The following is a 16,669-nucleotide window of genomic DNA, read 5'->3' as shown; positions in this document are numbered from 1 at the left end:
AGTGTAATTCTATGCTTTCATCAGAAAGAATGTCACCACCCATTTGTTAGGAAATTGAAAGACTTGGAAAAAATTATATTAAGTGAAGTAAGCCAGACCCAAAGAAATATAGGTCCCAAGATTTGCCTCATTTGCAATAATTAGTATACATCTAGGATAATTTTAACAGGTGAGCGGAAAAACTTAAAAGCTATGTACCTATGACTATATAAGATTATGCTAAGTGAAATGAGCCCCAAGATATGGACACAGAGGTCTTTTTTGTTGTTGTTGTTGTTTTTAATGTACTATGTGAGTTTTTTCTTTTGCATGTTCTTCCTCCTATGTTATATCCCCTGTTGTCACTATACTGGTCATCCTACATCTTATATTTGTCTAATTTGGGGAAAGGAAGGGGAAATAATAAAATCCTAAAACAAGGACACAGGATGACCCATTTCAACAGTGATACCCACAAGACAGTATAACGGAAACAAATTTTACAACTTCGGGTCAGGGAGGAGTTTGGGAGTTGGGGGAGGGAAGGGATAGTGGGAGAACAACAAGGGAAAGGGTCACAATGCTTGACAAGAAATGTGCTCATTGCCTTGCTCATGTAACTGTAACCCCTCTGTACAGCATCTTTACAATAAAATAAAACATTTTTAGAAAAACCTAGGCTGGAGGTATTGCTCAAGTGGTAGAGTACCATCTGTGTGTAAGAAAGCCAATCAAGATCTCTAAAAAGTATAATGCCTATACGGGAGAGTTGGCTTGAGCTTTTATAAAGGAAAAGCCCATAGGTCCAAAAAAATCCTTAAGTAAGTCTATCCTCCTAAAATTTAAAACAAAAGCAGTAAATGTGTAAAATCTCTTTGGCTTATTTTGTGACTTGAATAAGCAATCCTGGGCCTACCCAATTAATTTCCATCTGAACCTCTAAAGATTTCTGTACTCCACACTTTCAAAGCAACTCTCATGAAGTTTTCAGATATAGTGAATTCAGGTAATACACAATCTAGGGGGCCCTTTATTCCTATTTCTTTCTCCATTCAGAATGAGCCAAGTAAAGGACCAGAGGTGAAGCGGCATACATCAGGCAACTGAGGCATGAAAAACAGTAGCCAGTAGCCAGGAATTCAGAGATAAACACTATGTTGATGAGTAGCTGTGTTAGAAATACAGAAGTACCATTTTCTTTACTTCCTCCTAAGCTGTACTATTTGTTAAAAGAAAATTTAAAAAGCAGCTCTCTCCCTCTTGTCTACTTGCTCCAAATAATTAGCGTACTCTGAAAACTGATCAAGGTTAGCTTAAGAAAAGACATTCATCCTGAAAAAAATAAGGAAAATGAGTTCTCTTGGCAAAAAAAAAGAGATGTGTTTATAAGTTATACTTATCTCAAGGATGAACATCTGTCTTGAATGGAATTTGGGGCAAAATCCCTCCTTCTTTGAAGAGATGCCCAGATAACAATAACCAAAGTTTAACAAGCAGGTCAGTCTTAAAAATCTTCTGAGTCCAATGAAAAAGAGTAAGAACAAGAGTGATTAAATGTACCCAGTGGGAGAAAAGAAAAACAAAAACACTTTAAGGTGAATTCGAGCCAACCTGAACCTCTTTTTCACTAGAAATATTCATGATGTTAACTCATTCAGGAAACCTGTTGTCAGACATGCCTGGTCATGTCTGAGTTGTTTGCTTCCTATTTTCCCCCTCATTTTTCTTTCCTAATAAATGTTCTTTGTCTCCACCTCAATGTATCTTTACGTTCTTTTCTATGACAATATCAAGAAGTCCATACTCAAAGGCCACTCCTTTGAAAACCACCTTGGAGTATCACAATGTAATAGGAGAGAAGGAGAGAAAGAAGAGGTGAAGGAGGTTGATGGCCCAGCTGGCTTCCCTGCCAGACATACAGCTTACCAGTGCTGTAAGGCTCCCAAAATGCAAATGTTCTGGGCTAAAGATCAGCGCTGGGTGACAGTCTTTAGAGCCTCTGGTTTCAGCATGTTTCTCAAAGCAGGCTATGAACTTCCACAGAAAAGGTCACAACTTCCTAGTCAAACGGTTCTGGAGTAGGGAGAGGTGGATAGAGAGGGTCCGAAGAGGGAGAGAGAGGACAGGGAGAGATAGAGAGGGTAAGGAGAGAGCGGGGCGGGTAGGAGACAGGGGTAGGAGAGAGAGCTCAAGAAGTACCACCTGTGAAAATCTGTCTTGCTAATTTAAGAACAGAAGCACTTACGCTTTCCTCCTGATTGCTTGTGAGCATAAAATAGAGAACAGACAAGATACATTCCAGCTTAGGGCCCAGCACTTTCCAAGAACTGAGCAAAGCCTGGTAGATTTCTTCACCAGATCTATCCATTGTGCACCAAAAACAGCACAGAAAGCAAATAGGGTCCAAATAGGGAAAGACAAGGCACCCACCCCACCGCCCCCAATGTGAAATACCTGGAGCAGGCATTTATAAAGTAGAATTCAGGCAAGTATCTGAGGTACAGAAGAAATGTCTCAGCAGAGTGAACCAGAGAAAACTTAGAATCTTTTCCTAGCCTTCTGGGGATACATACATAAGCTAGAGTTAATCAAAAGCAACGGCTCCAGATTAGAATTATTAGTTAAGATGTAATCTCCCTGTCTTCTAAAGAGAGACATCAAGATTCCTGGAGCTGTCCTGGTGTTTCTGCCTCCTTTTCTTTTGGAGTGAGGCATATTTGAATACAAGGATGAATGAGTGGATGATTGGACTGACAGACTCACCAGACCAGGAGGTAAATACCATTTATCTGTTATTGTTAAGCTACTGACCCAGGAAGGGCAATTTGGAGAGTGAAAGAGCTCCCAGAAAGGTTTAGAATTTTGAATAGCATTTCTGCAGAATGTATGATGTCTACAAACTTCATATCCCTTACTAGCTCCTTTCAAAGAAGCCTGAGCACAAGATGCACAGATCTGGACTCTACAAGAACGTTAAGAACTTTAAGAACTTGACCTCCACCTGAGAAACTGTCGTAGGAACCCCTTCTACCTTTCTACTAGAACACTTTGAAAAATAAGTAGCCATTTCTTGTGATAAGGATGATCCCACTCACACTTGGCCCTAATTTCAGTGGGAACAATCAGTCCTAGCAATCATACCATAGTCTGACCTGAAGTGGCAATAACACTGCAAATAATCTGCAGGATGCTGCCATTATTATAAAATCTAACTTGATATGAAATAAGAATAGTAATAATAATAATAATAATACATAGGTCAGCCTGGACTAAAATGAAAGTGATGTAGAAAGACTTGTCTAGTGTTGGTTGAACACTGCCTCAATGTTCACTTGCACTCTGACTGACACAGGAAATTGTACTTTCATATTATATATGAATTAAAAGCTTTGGAGCCGGCTGCTGGTGGCTCATGCCTGTAATCCTAGCTACTCAGGAGGCTGAGCTCTAAGGATCATGATTCAAAGCCAGCCTAGGCAGGAAAGTCCATAAGACTCTTATCTCCAATAAACCACTAGAAAACCAAAAGTGGTGCTGTGGCTCAAGTGGTAGAGCACTTGCCTTGAGCTTAAAGAGCTCAGGGAAAGCGCCCAGGCCCAGAGTTCAAGCCCCATGACTGACATAAATAAATAAATAAATAAAGCTTTGGTCTGTGTGTGTGCACACACTCACACACAGGTACTGGGACTTGAACTCAGGTACTGGCTGCTGTCCCATAATATTTTTGCTCAAGGTTGACACCACTACAGCTCCATTTCTGGCTTTTTTGGTGATTCATTGGAGATTAAGAGTCTTATGGACTTTCCTGCCTGGGTAGACTTTGAGCTGTGACCTTCAGAGTGTCTAAGATTATAGGAGCAATCCACTGATACCTAGCACTTTTTTTCCCCTTTTTGTTCTTTTTAAAACAAGGACTTATTATGTCACATAGGCTATACTGGAATTCACTATGTAGATCAGACTGGCCTTGAACTGCTATCCTCTTGCCCCAACCTCCTGGATGCTAGAATTATAGCCAAAACCATCACTCTTAGCACTTGGATCAAAATGCAATGTACTCACAAACTGACATGTTGAATTGAAACCCCTTTGTATGATAAATTGAGGATGATAAAAAATAAAATCATAGGGGCTGAGAAGATGGCTCAGTGGTATAGTGCTTGCCTTGCATGCATGAGGCCCTGGGTTCAATTACTCAGCACCACATAAGCAGGAAAAAAAAGCCGAAAGTGTTGCTATGGCTCAAGTGGTAGAGCGCTAGCCTTGAGCTAAAGAGCTGAGGGACAGTGCCCAGGCCCAGAGTTCAGGCTCCACGACCAAACCACCAAAAAAATTAAAAATAAATTAAAAATAAATAAAATCATAAATACTCTTGGGTAAAGAATCAACTTTAGATCTTTCTATACAAAGGATAATAAAAAGAAACAAATAGAGATACATGCAGAAACATGCCTGAATCCAAAAAAATGATGTTAAGTGAAAAAAGTTGATCTCTATGATGATGTTCATATGATATGTGTGTGTGCTCATGCATGGGCACACGTGTATATGCATGCCAGACCTCGGGCTTGAACTCAGGGCCTGTGTGCTATCCTTGAGCTTCCTTTGCTCAAGGCTACTGCTCTATCACCTGAGCCAAAGTTCCACTTCCAGCTGCCTAACTGCTTAATTGGAGGTAATAATCTTGTAGACTTTCCTACCTGGGCTGGCTATGAACCTGGGTCCTCAGATTGCTGATATTTGTGCTTGACCTCAGGGGCTCGTGTTGTCCATTAGTTGTTGTTGTTGTTGCTTTCATTTAAGGCTGCTACTTTAGCACTTGATTGACATCTCCTCTTCCAAATTTTGCTGGTTATTTAGAGATAAGGGTCTCAATGACTTTTCTTCCCATTTTGCCTTTATCCAAGATCTTCAAATCTGTTTCCTGAGTAGCTAGGATTACATGTACACATTTTTGTTTTTTTGTTTGTTTGTTTGCACCGTGGCTCAAGTGGTAACGAGTGCCAGACTTGAGCTGAAGTGCTGAGGGACAGCCCCACAACAGACAAAAAAAAAAAAGTATACATTTTCTTTAAACAAAGAAATCAAACTCCCCCAAAGGATGCAAGGACAAAACATAAGAGATTAATGTAATGATAGACAATTAAAGGTAAGTTTCTAAAATTCATTTTAATAGCCAGATAATTATATAAATTTGTGGAATGCGATATTTTCATATATGTAAACATTATGGGATGATTAAATCAAAGTAAATGATATATCCATCACTTCAATTATCATTTCTTTGTGATGATATATGCAAAATCTTGTCTGCTAAGCCAGGTACCAGTGGCTCATGTCTGTAATCTTAGTTACTTAGGAGACTGAGAATAGAAAAATCATAGTTCAAGGTCAACTCAGGAGGCTAAAATTGAAAGAATTGTAGTTCCAGATCAGCAAGGCAGAGAGTTTCTGAGATTCCATGCCAACATAAAGAATCTGGACCCAACTCATGTGGGCCTGTTATCCAGAAATGACAAGAAATCTAAAAATCTGAAGATTGTAGTTCAGGTACATACCCTATCTCAAAAGCCGAGTTGGAGGTATTATGGCTCAGAGGTAGTGTGCCGGCTTAGAAAGCATGAGGCAGTGAGATCAAACCTCAGTGCCTCCAAAAATCCTACTTTCTAGCTACTTGGAAATATGTGATATGTTATAATTATATAATTATACATAATATATAATATAATTATTATATAATTATTATATTTACCTCTACTACACAATGGTGCATCAGAACTTACTTTTATCTAACTTCAACTTTGCATCTATTAAACTTTTCCCTATCCTCACTCCCTTTCATACCTCAAGTAATCATTACCCAACTCTCCTTGAAATTCAGCTTTGTTTAGTTTTTATATGCCTAGTAAGAACCAGGTCTTCCTATGGTATTTTTGTTTTTTGGAGGAAACTCAGTAGTGTTCTTCACAATGGCTGTACTAAGCAACAATCCCACCAAAAATGAGCCAGGATTCCCTTTTCTGCATATCCTTGACAGTTCTTGTTAATCCTTTGTCTTTTTGGAAATAGTTCTAACCAGAGTGAAGTGATCTATCACTGCAATTTTGATTTACATTTCTTGATGACCCAAGATTTAAGAATTATTTTCCACTTTGGGATAGATGATGTTGGTGCTTGAATGGCAATGACACAGCAACAGTATATAGAAGTAATAAAGGTTGCAGGAGTTTGCTCCCCTGTGAATCTCCTCCATGGTGCAGATCAATACATGTGGGCTGAATCCAGTGCCAGTAGCTTACATCTGTATTCCTAGCCACTCAGGAACCTGAGATCTGAGTATCACAGTTGAAAACCAGCCTGGGAAGGAAAGTCTGCGAGATACTTATCTCCAATAAACCATAAAAACTATAGTGAAACTTTGGCTCAAGTAGTAAAGTGCTTGCCTTGAGCAGAAAAACTCAAGGGACCATGTAGAGGCCTGAGTTCAAGCCCCAGAACTGATACATACAGAAAGAAAGGGAGAAGGAAGGAAGAAAGGAAAGAAGGAAGGAAGGAGAAAGGGAAAAAGAAAGGAAAGAGAAAAGAAAAGAAAAATGAAGAGGAAAGAAATAAAAAAAAGAAACCTGGATTGGAGGGAAAACATCTTGCCAATATCAATTATCGTTTTACAGACCCAGAACTTTGGCCTTTGTCAGTGTTTTTCTACAGCCTGAATTCTTTTCAGTAAAACATGCTGAAGCAGGGGAACTACCTTGCTTTGTGTCAAATCTGGAACTGCACCAATTCTGCAGATTGTTAGGCGTCCTCTAAATTGTTGGGATAACAAGTATGCTCCACCTCTAGCAGAACAAATACTGTAGAACTGAGATGAAGTATGTGCTCTCTTCTTCTTGGATTGTACCACATTTATGACCATATTTAAATAAAACTAGATCTTATAATAAAAAACTATTGCCATTTTTGAAAGTACAGATATTTAAAATTTACTTGAAGAACCTACTGATAGCTGAATTATTTCAAGAAAAATTCAATGCAGAGGTGAAGAACAGAAAGTGAAGATAGTGCTTTCCTATAAATGGGTGCAAAAACTGCATACTTTAATTCAGAAGAAGAGGGGTGACATCAATCAAGATGCATTGTACTTATAAGCTGAGCTTTTGAATGGTAACTCCTTTGTACAACAACATAAAGATAATAAAAATGCAACTTAAAAAAAAAAAGAGTAGACAATGAGAAGTACAAAATGTCATGTCAAAACCAGCTTTACAATGTCGGAGTGAGGGGAGGGGGGGTATGATTGGGTGGGGGGGAGGGGGGAGGGTGGGAAGGGAGGTGAAGGGTAAACAAAGGAGGAGGCTGCAATGCTTGGTAAGAAATGTATGCATTATCCTGCCCATGTAATTGTAACCCCTCTGTACAGTATGTTCTCAAATAAAATAAAATAAAATTAAAAAAAAAAAAAAAGAGTAGAAGAGCAATGGAAAGATGCATTGAACATTCCCTGTGATTTTCCAGTTTCAACAATTAGATATCACAAGATCGCTGATGTTTTCTTGTGGATGTAGAAATGGTCTAATGTCTAAGGTACATCAAAATTTTATAACATGCTTAATATTCAATGTAAATTTGTGAAAATGGAAGGTAGCTTGAGGGGAGGGTAAAATTGGGACAGATGAGAAAGAGAATGATAGAAGAGGTGACATTTATCAAGATGCACTGTATTCATAGTGACATGTTGAATTGAACCCCTTTGTACAACTACTGAAAGATAAAAATGAATAAATAAATAATAATAAATGTACTCATTACCTTGCTCATGTAACTATAACCCCTCTATACAGATATAAAAAATACTTATTCTTTAAAAAATTCATGGCAGGTGCTGGGAAGGTGGCTCAGTGGTAGAGCGCTTGCCTTGCATGCATGAGGCTCTGGGTTCGATTCCTCAGCACCACATAAGCAAAAAGAAAAAAGCCAGAAGTAGTGCTGTGGCTCAAGTGGTAGAGCATTAGCCTTGAGCTGAAGATCTGAGGGACAGCGCCCAGGCCCAAGAGTTCAAGCCCCACGACTGGACCAAAAAAAAAAAAAAAAATTCATGGCATGCTTTACCCTTGGAGTTTGAGGCTAGCCTAGACTACCATAGGGACAGATCACGTCTTTCTAAAAGAAGAAGGAAGGACAAAGTAAAGGATAAAAGAAAAAAAGAGTAGAAGGGGAAAAAGAGGAAAAATAGAAAAGAAATTATGTTGTGAGCCAAAATAAAACTCTAAAAGATAAACAAGCACCTTGATAATCCTTTAATTGTATTCTAGGAGAAAAATCAACATGAACTTGACTAAAACTTGACTTTATTAAAATAGCTACAACCAAAGTAAAATTAGGCTGTTGGTCTCTTCTGAAATAAGAAACGTGAAAACCTGAAGATTGAAATCTCTAATGGAACATTTGCTCCCTCCAAAACAGTGTCAGATCACTGAGCATGCCTGTACTTTCAGACCTAAACATTTCTCTTGCTGAGTCTTGATTCAGAAATAGCATCAGGAAAAAGGCCTTGTAAGCCAGGTGAGGAAGATCAGCTTCTGGCTGTAACAGCAAGAAATAGGCCCTTTTAAAGCTTCTAGCGCTAAACACTCCAGTGACCATGTCTCATGCCAAGAACATGATTTAATTCCCAAAATCTGTTACTCTTTTCAGAAACAGGTTTTTTTTCTTCTTCTTCTTTTTCTATAGCTGTAAGCTTTTAAACCTTGGCTAATAAAATTAAGACACCACTTTCATGTCATTCCAAAAAGTTTTGTGTTTCTTTCTCTGTGGTATTTCCTTGTCTACCAACCACACCCTCTCTCCAGGGTAGCTTGGATATGTATTTATTCAAGAAACTCCTAAGGGAGACCTCCAAGTAAAATTGTCCACCTCAGCCTGTCTCCCTGTCTACAACCTTCTTTCTCAGATGTAATTCTTCACCTCCCCATGGTAGCAATCCTTTCTGCTTATGGTACTTCACTAATGTCTTATATTCTAATGTACTGCTTTGTGTGAAACAGGTTTATTTAAGGAATAAAATTCACCTTAAAATTCATCCTTTGCAAGTGAGCTGTGTGGGATTTTACATTACAGTGCTATTGTTAACATTGCAATTCACCATACACTTACCAGATTTTAAGAAAAACAAACAAACAACAACAACAACAAATTTCAAATGTGTTATCTGACTATCCCTATGGATGAGAAATCTGGTTGCGTTCAGCTCAGTCTAATGTTTAAGATCTCTAGGTTGTAATCCAAGTGTCTGCATCGTTGTATTCACTACTGGAAACCTTGAGCAGGAATCCACTTAAAATATCACGAAAATATTAGCCAAGTCCAAATTCTCGTGCTGTAAAGCTGAGGCTGCCTGGCTAGCCAAGCGTTCAAGTTGGTCTTCATTCTGTCATCCCTTCTTCCCCTCTGTCTTCATCTCTTCTGTTCTCGAATGCTATCCACATGGACCTTCACCCCATGGTCACATTGACCTATTTCCAACCTTTCTTTCTGCCTCATCTCTCAGGATCAAGCCAGAGGAAGTTCTCTGATTTTAAAGGCTGTTATCACAACAACGCTCCCGTCTGGATAACACCAGGCAATTTCCCACATATTTATTACTGATGCAGGTCTTTTTTGTTATACCATAATTCTCTGAATAGTCACAGTGTCCACAGATTTGAGCATAGTCATCTTTGGGATACCTTTCACCCACTATGTTTTTTTTATTTCATCCGACTCTCTGAGGAGCTGGTTAATGGGAGCAGCTTGGAGCTTTCACACTGCATACAAGGTAGACTTTCCTGTGTTGTCATGAGATTTGTTTTGGCATTTTGACTTAAGGTATTTTTTGAATTCCCGAAGGCAAAGGGATAGAACTCTAACCTTTTAGTTAGGCTCATCCATGCCAAGCACTTTCGAATCAATTTCTTATTTCATCCTTGCACCCTTAAAATTAGACATGATTGTCCTGTCATGTACACACAAGGTGGATGAGACTCAGTAGGGTTAGGTAACTGGAGCTATGTCTACTGTTGAGAAAGGCACCAGAATTTGAACTTCGATCATCTCAAAAACCCAAACTGTGTCCAGAAAAGTAAAAGATGGGCAAAATTTCAGTATTTTCTAAGCATTTTAATTACCCTACACATGACACATTTCTTTCACTTCAGCAGTATCTGTTGAACTCTTGCCATGTGCCAACTAATCTTTGGGGCACTAAGGCTCCAGAAACAACTACGAATACACACACACACACACACACACACACACACACACACACACACACACAATCATGCCTGGCTCTCTTGAAGCTTCCATTATGATATTAAAGGCAAAACAGTAGTTACATAGTAACTAGTATTTAGTTATATAGTAAATGTCGCCAAAAAAATACAAGCTGGGTTTCAATAGCTCAGGCTTATAAATCTAGCTACTTGGAAGGCTAAGAACAAGGGGATCATGATTTGCAGCCAGCTCATACAGAAAAGATCTTAAGAACTCTTCTCAGCCCTGTTGCTGAGCAAAAAGGAGCATATCTATTATGGGAGGCTGAAATTGGGTATATCAAGGTTTTAGGCCAGCCTGAGTGGTAAGTCCACATGACTCTTTCCACAAAGGAAATTTGGTCTGGAAGTCTTGTGCCTATGACCTTGTGAAGCCTAAAAGTAACATGACCACAGCTCATTTTTTTTTAAATTTTAATTTTAATTTTTTGTGAACATACTGTACAGAAGGGTTACAATTACATGGGCAAGATAATGAGTATATTTTTTATCCAGCATTGCAGCCTCCTCCTTTGTTTACCCTTCACATCCCTTCCCAGCCTCCACCTGCCCCCCCACCAAATCCTCCCCACTCCCCCCCCCCCCCGCCCCCGCACCAAAGTTGTAAAGTTCGTTTTCGACATGACAACTTGTACTTCTCATTGTTGCAACAGGTCCACCTGTATCCTTATTTAAACGACTTGTTTCTCACCATCTCCTCCACAAATTATACCGACATCAAATACAGTGAAAGCAGGAGTTATACTGTGGGGGAGGGACATACAAAGCAACAAAGAATAATCTTATAAATGCGTTAGAAACAAATGCATGAAAGAAAAAATCATTAAAATATATATCTAAGGGTTCATTTTCCTAACATCACCTTATCTGACCTTTTCCGCTTGACTCATACATATACTAGATATTGCAAATAAGGGGAAACCATGGTACCTATGTTTCTTTGGGCTTGCCTTACTTCACTTAATTTTTTCCAAGCCTTTCCATTTCCTAACAAATGGGACAATGTCATTCTTTCTGATGGAGGCATAGAATTCTATTAACCACCACAGCTCATTTTGCACTGTGGAATATATATTTGAAAACAATAAGTGAAAAATTGGGCTGGGGGCATGGTTCAGCAATATTGCACCAGCCCAGCAACTAGGCTCTACATGGAACTCTAATACAGGAAGAAAGGAAGGAAGGAAAGAAGGAAGAAAGAAGGAAGGAAGGAAGGAAGGAAGGAAGGAAGGAAGGAAGGAAGGAAGGAAGGAAGGAAGGAAAGAAGGAGGAAGGGAGGGAGAAAATATGGCAGGGCAGCTGCAGACCTGGGTTGGGTCTGGATGAAAGAAAAGGATTTAGAGTGTTTATGATGGTCAACACAGGCCCTCTCTGATGGTGAGAACTGTGCAGAGAATTCAAGGTGGTGAGACACAGACACAGTAAAATCCACAGAAACAGCAGGTGTTGCATTGTTATATAAGTCTAGAAATATGTGATATCTATAATTCAATTCTTATTCTTCCCCTAGTTTTAAGATATTTGCAATCTAAAGTCAAAGCCAAGGTCACACAGTTTGGCCTCCTGATCATGACAAATGCTTATTGTGGCCAGCTCAATATTTCATACGTTTCTCAACAACTACTCTGAAAAAAAAAAAAAACCATTTCCTGTCTCAGTTTCTATAGCTGAGAATACAAGGCCTCCTGAGGTCTCTGGGTGCCCTACACCTTGTAGTCCCAGCACTCCTACTTCTTTGGGGAAGGACAGTAAGCCAAGTGATGTTGTGAAGGATGCTCTGGGTTTCCCCTACACTTTCTGCTCATGTAGACAGTCTCCTAAAAATTGAGGCATAAAATCACAGGCACATTTCTAACCACTCATAAACTAAAATCATCATGCAAGGAATTTGCATTTTATAATCTGTTTTGGTGTAAGGGTGTGGGCAGAACAGCCTAATGTATGACAAAGAATCTCTGAAAATTTTTATAAAAATGAGTCTGGTGAGTACAGACAACCAGCACAAGGTGCAACAGGCTTCCAGAACCAACCCTCCATTCTTCCAGGCAGCTTCCAACACAAAGCCCTGCCTGATATATGACTGCAACTTTGCTAGAACTGTTTCAGGAAAACCCCTTGACTTGCTTTTCGAAGCTAAGCAGACCCAGCCATATAGAACATGCCAATATGCAGCTCATGAATCCAAATTGCTGAAAGAAAGCAGAATAAGAGAAAAAAAAAAAAAACTAGAATAAAATGTGAGAGAAAAAAGTACAGAAGATCCAAAGAATCAATTTTCATTAGTTTTCCCCTTGTAACTTAACTTTGCCCAAAGCCAAGAAAGAAGAGCCTATTTCTTATCTCAGATCTGTAAAGATTATAATGTTTATTTCTTTGACTGGCAATCCTTCTATCTTTTTTTATACTACTTTTTATCAAAGATTCTAGGAGGGCAGCTCCCTAGACTTGTTTTTGCCTTTATTCTGTTTTCTTTTAACAATGGCTCAGAAATCCAACCACTCTCTGCCCACATCTACTGGTTTTCATTTTTTTTTAAAGAAGAAAAAGAAAAAGAAAGAAGAAACATTTCTTGGATAAAACTTGAAAGAGCACAACCTACCCAGCTTAAGTTAATTTCATCATTTTATCTTGCAAGTAGTGCAAACAGCGATAGAAATCTCAAAGTTCTGTTTAGACCCTGTTCTTTGATTTAGGAATAAGCTCCCTAAAAGGGATTATAGTTTTGTTAAAAAAAAAAAAAAAAAAACCATTTTCACACAGGCAACTTGTTGTCTTTAAAAGGATAGAACTTCAAGTTCTAGCTTGAAGAATATTTCATAGGTTGAGCAGATGGGATTTGGGGCTCCTTTAAGCTGAGATTGCTTGGAATTTGGAGTCAGGTGGACAGGGCCTCAGGCAAGTTGAGCAACTACCTAGTGGAAGGTCAACAGAATGAAGCGAAAATTCTTCAGATCTGTAAGTAAACAGACGTTGTAAGCATGTTATTGGGCAGAACCTAGCCCTCTTCTTTCCTCTCTTCTTTATTCCCTAGTCAATGCATTTGGATGCTGAAATTAACATCCATGTTGTTACTTTCCTCCCATCACTTGAAAAATAAGGCCAAGGGGTGGAAGGCAGAAGAAGGGTAGTCAGATGAAGTCATATTACTCTATGTGCGTATGTGAAAATTGAACCAGGTACATTGAGAGGATCGGTGGGTTGGGATAGATGAGGGAGAATAATGGAAGGGGTGATATTGATCAGATATATTGCACTAATAAACTGATGTGTTGGATTGAAACCATTTTGTACAACTACTTAAAGATAAAAAATAAGTCAAACATTTGAAAGTAATCATGTGTATTTAATTATAGATGTTCCTTGACTTACAATGAGGCCATAGCAGATTCACTCATCGTACTTTGAAATATCAAGTGGAAAATGGTTCAAATGTTATGAAATTACCCATTATATTTACCAACAAGAATTTAAAAAACATAAATAAATAGAAAAATGTATATACAAGATGCAGGGCACCGGAATCAAATACAATGACAGCAGGGGTTATGGAAGAACATATAAAATAAACAAAAAAAATTGCATAGTACATTAAAACCAACAGCGACAAAGAAAAAACTTCTGTCTTGGAGTTCATTTTGCTTAGCACCATCTTATATGGTCATATGTTATTCTTTTTTCTAATTTGGGCAGGGGAAGGGAAATAACAAAATGCTGAAACAGTATATAATTTGACCCATTGTAACAATGAGAAGTACAAGACACTGTGGGGAGGTTAGGGATAGTGGGGGAAAAACAAAGGAGGGATTAACAATGCGCCATAGGAAATGTACACATTACCTTACTTATGCAATTGTAACCCCTCTGTACAGTATCTTTACAATAAAAATATCAAAAATAAAAATAGAACATTATATTATTACATTATTAGTGTCATATGTGACTTCTGGGAATTGCACTAAAGCAAGGAAATACTTTATAAGCAATTTCTGTTGATCATAATAATCCTCTTTGGTTCCTCATTTGTTTCCTTTCTTTCTTTCTTCATGGTCTTGCTATGTAGTGTTACTCCTCCTCTTGATTCCATCTCCTGAGTTCTGGGTAGGATTAAAGGTATACACCACAAGGATAAACCTTGTAATAGCTTATCACACAAGAATAGAAATGAGTAATCCACAAAATTAGGAAAATTATAAGACCTGAAAAGTCATTAACACACAAAAAGTCATCTTAGATTTCATATAAAAGCAGTTTCATGGATAGAACTAGAAGAAATCATGTTGAGTGAGGTAAGCAAGAGCAAAGAGACAAATGGCACATGGTCTCCCTGATAAGTGGATGGTAAATCTAAAACGTAAGGTAACACGACAAAGTAAACAAGACTGGAGAAACATCTGACTGAATCATTACTAAATGACCCCATGCTGCTGATCACATATATGATATATATGTACACATGGGAGGGAAACTAGGAGGACACAGAACTAGAGGGAAACGGGGAAACTTACAACAGTGGGACCCATCAGCTGCACTGGACATTGATCAAAACAAACCAAGCAACTCAATGGCAGCCATGGGAGGGAGGGAATGAGTGGGAAAGAGGGAACAGCTGACACTACGCAAAAGGAAAAGAAATGTACATATCACCCAATGTGGAAGAAATAACTGTATAGTCAAATCCCATAGAACTCATAAACTTTATAGACCACAATATACAATTTGCCCCATGAAGGTTAGAAGGTGTTTGTGACTTTAACTAAGCATCACTATCCCACAACTATGAAATTGTGTAATCACATAATCACAACAAAAAATTGCAAAAAAAAGCAATTTTGGAAGCTGAAATTGTAGTTCAGAATGCTGCTTCATGTGGGTTTTATATTCTGCACTGCAAAACAAAGAAACAAACCACCAAAGAGGTACAATTTCATAGGATAGAACTCTACAGAGAAGTTGACTAACTGTGTAACTAAACATTTACCGGAAATTTTTCCAAATGCTCACTAGGAAGAGCGCAGGATGGGTGCCATTCCCTTGAGAAGCCAGAGGAGAGCTGGCGACACTGGACAAATAGGAAGTTTTGTGGGGTACAATGTGAGTGGCTACACTGCATGTACTACAGTGCCCCTGGACACTGAACTGTGGCAATTCCCTAAAAACCAAATCCTGTGTACCTTCAGCCTGAACAGACCCCTTTGATGCAGTGGTTCAAGGGCCAAACCAGCCTGCTCAAGGTCAAATCCTTCCTACAACACTATTATCTCTGGGTGGCCTTGGGCAAGTTGCCCAGATTCTCTAGGCTTTAGCCTTTTCTTTAGCACAAGCATGTTTAAAGTGCTTTCTTCTAAAGTCTCTTCCAGAATTGAAAGAGATCAACATACATATATATGTATATGTATATATATATATATATATGAAGTGTTCAGTAAATAAGAGCTCTGTCATTATGATCTACAGCAATTGCTTATGCTGCAAAAGTTGTCTCCTTCCTTATGAGAACCATGGAACTTGGGAAAGAACAGATGCACTGATAGATATCAGATTGTTGGAAAGAATGAAATGGAACAGTAGAACCTCAGTGCTTCATTAGAATGTTCCTGTCACAAAGCTGGGAGTGGCAGAGTCCATGGTGAGTCCAAGAGATGCAGATGCTCGCACAGGTGACCTGGTGGCCTAGCCGCTGACATCTCGGAACTCATTGTATTGACAAGCCACCCCAAGTCCTCACTGCACGACCTGGAATTGGATGCATCATGAAGAGATAGACAGGGAGATCTATCAGCTGCCCAAGGATTGCCTGAGCCAAGACAAAGATGCAGGCAAGATTGTAGAATGGCCTGACACTGTTGCCCAAGTTGAGCCATTCAGGTTATTGTTGCTATAAGTGGCTCCTGGATCAGGATCATAAAACTAAGTCTCAAGAAGTAGGCAGGAGTCAATGATTCACCTGCCCCAAGCTAACTATCTGTACCCGTGATCCTCTGCCTTGGGATGCCTCTGCCCTTTGCCTGCCCTTGCTCCAAAGCCAAACGTCACAGATAAATCCATCGCATCACCCCATATAGTTTAAGAAGGCAACATTAAATTATCCATCTCAGTAGTCTGGAACCATAGATCTATCATTCATGGTGTTAGAAACTGTCACAAAAGAGGCTAAAATCTGGAGACAAACATCACTACACAGCTGATACCAGGACCATTAGGAAATACTACTACTGTGCAGTGTGTCTGACAGGACCGGTTGTGGGTAGCAATCACTCTGGCAGCCAAACCAGAAAGTCAACTGGGAACATTATGGCCCAGAACACATGCCATTTCCAAATGGCTCCTACAAATCCTCACCATGCAAGGGAGGTATCAGCACTGTCAGCTTCTACTAGGAGACA

This window comes from Dipodomys spectabilis, unplaced genomic scaffold (genome assembly GCF_019054845.1).
Source record: "Dipodomys spectabilis isolate Male_0828 unplaced genomic scaffold, ASM1905484v1 ptg000187l, whole genome shotgun sequence".
In the NCBI taxonomy this organism is placed as follows: Eukaryota; Metazoa; Chordata; class Mammalia; order Rodentia; family Heteromyidae; genus Dipodomys; species Dipodomys spectabilis.
The sequence above is the reverse complement of the archived record's forward strand: the minus strand, read 5'-3'. Positions refer to the sequence as shown.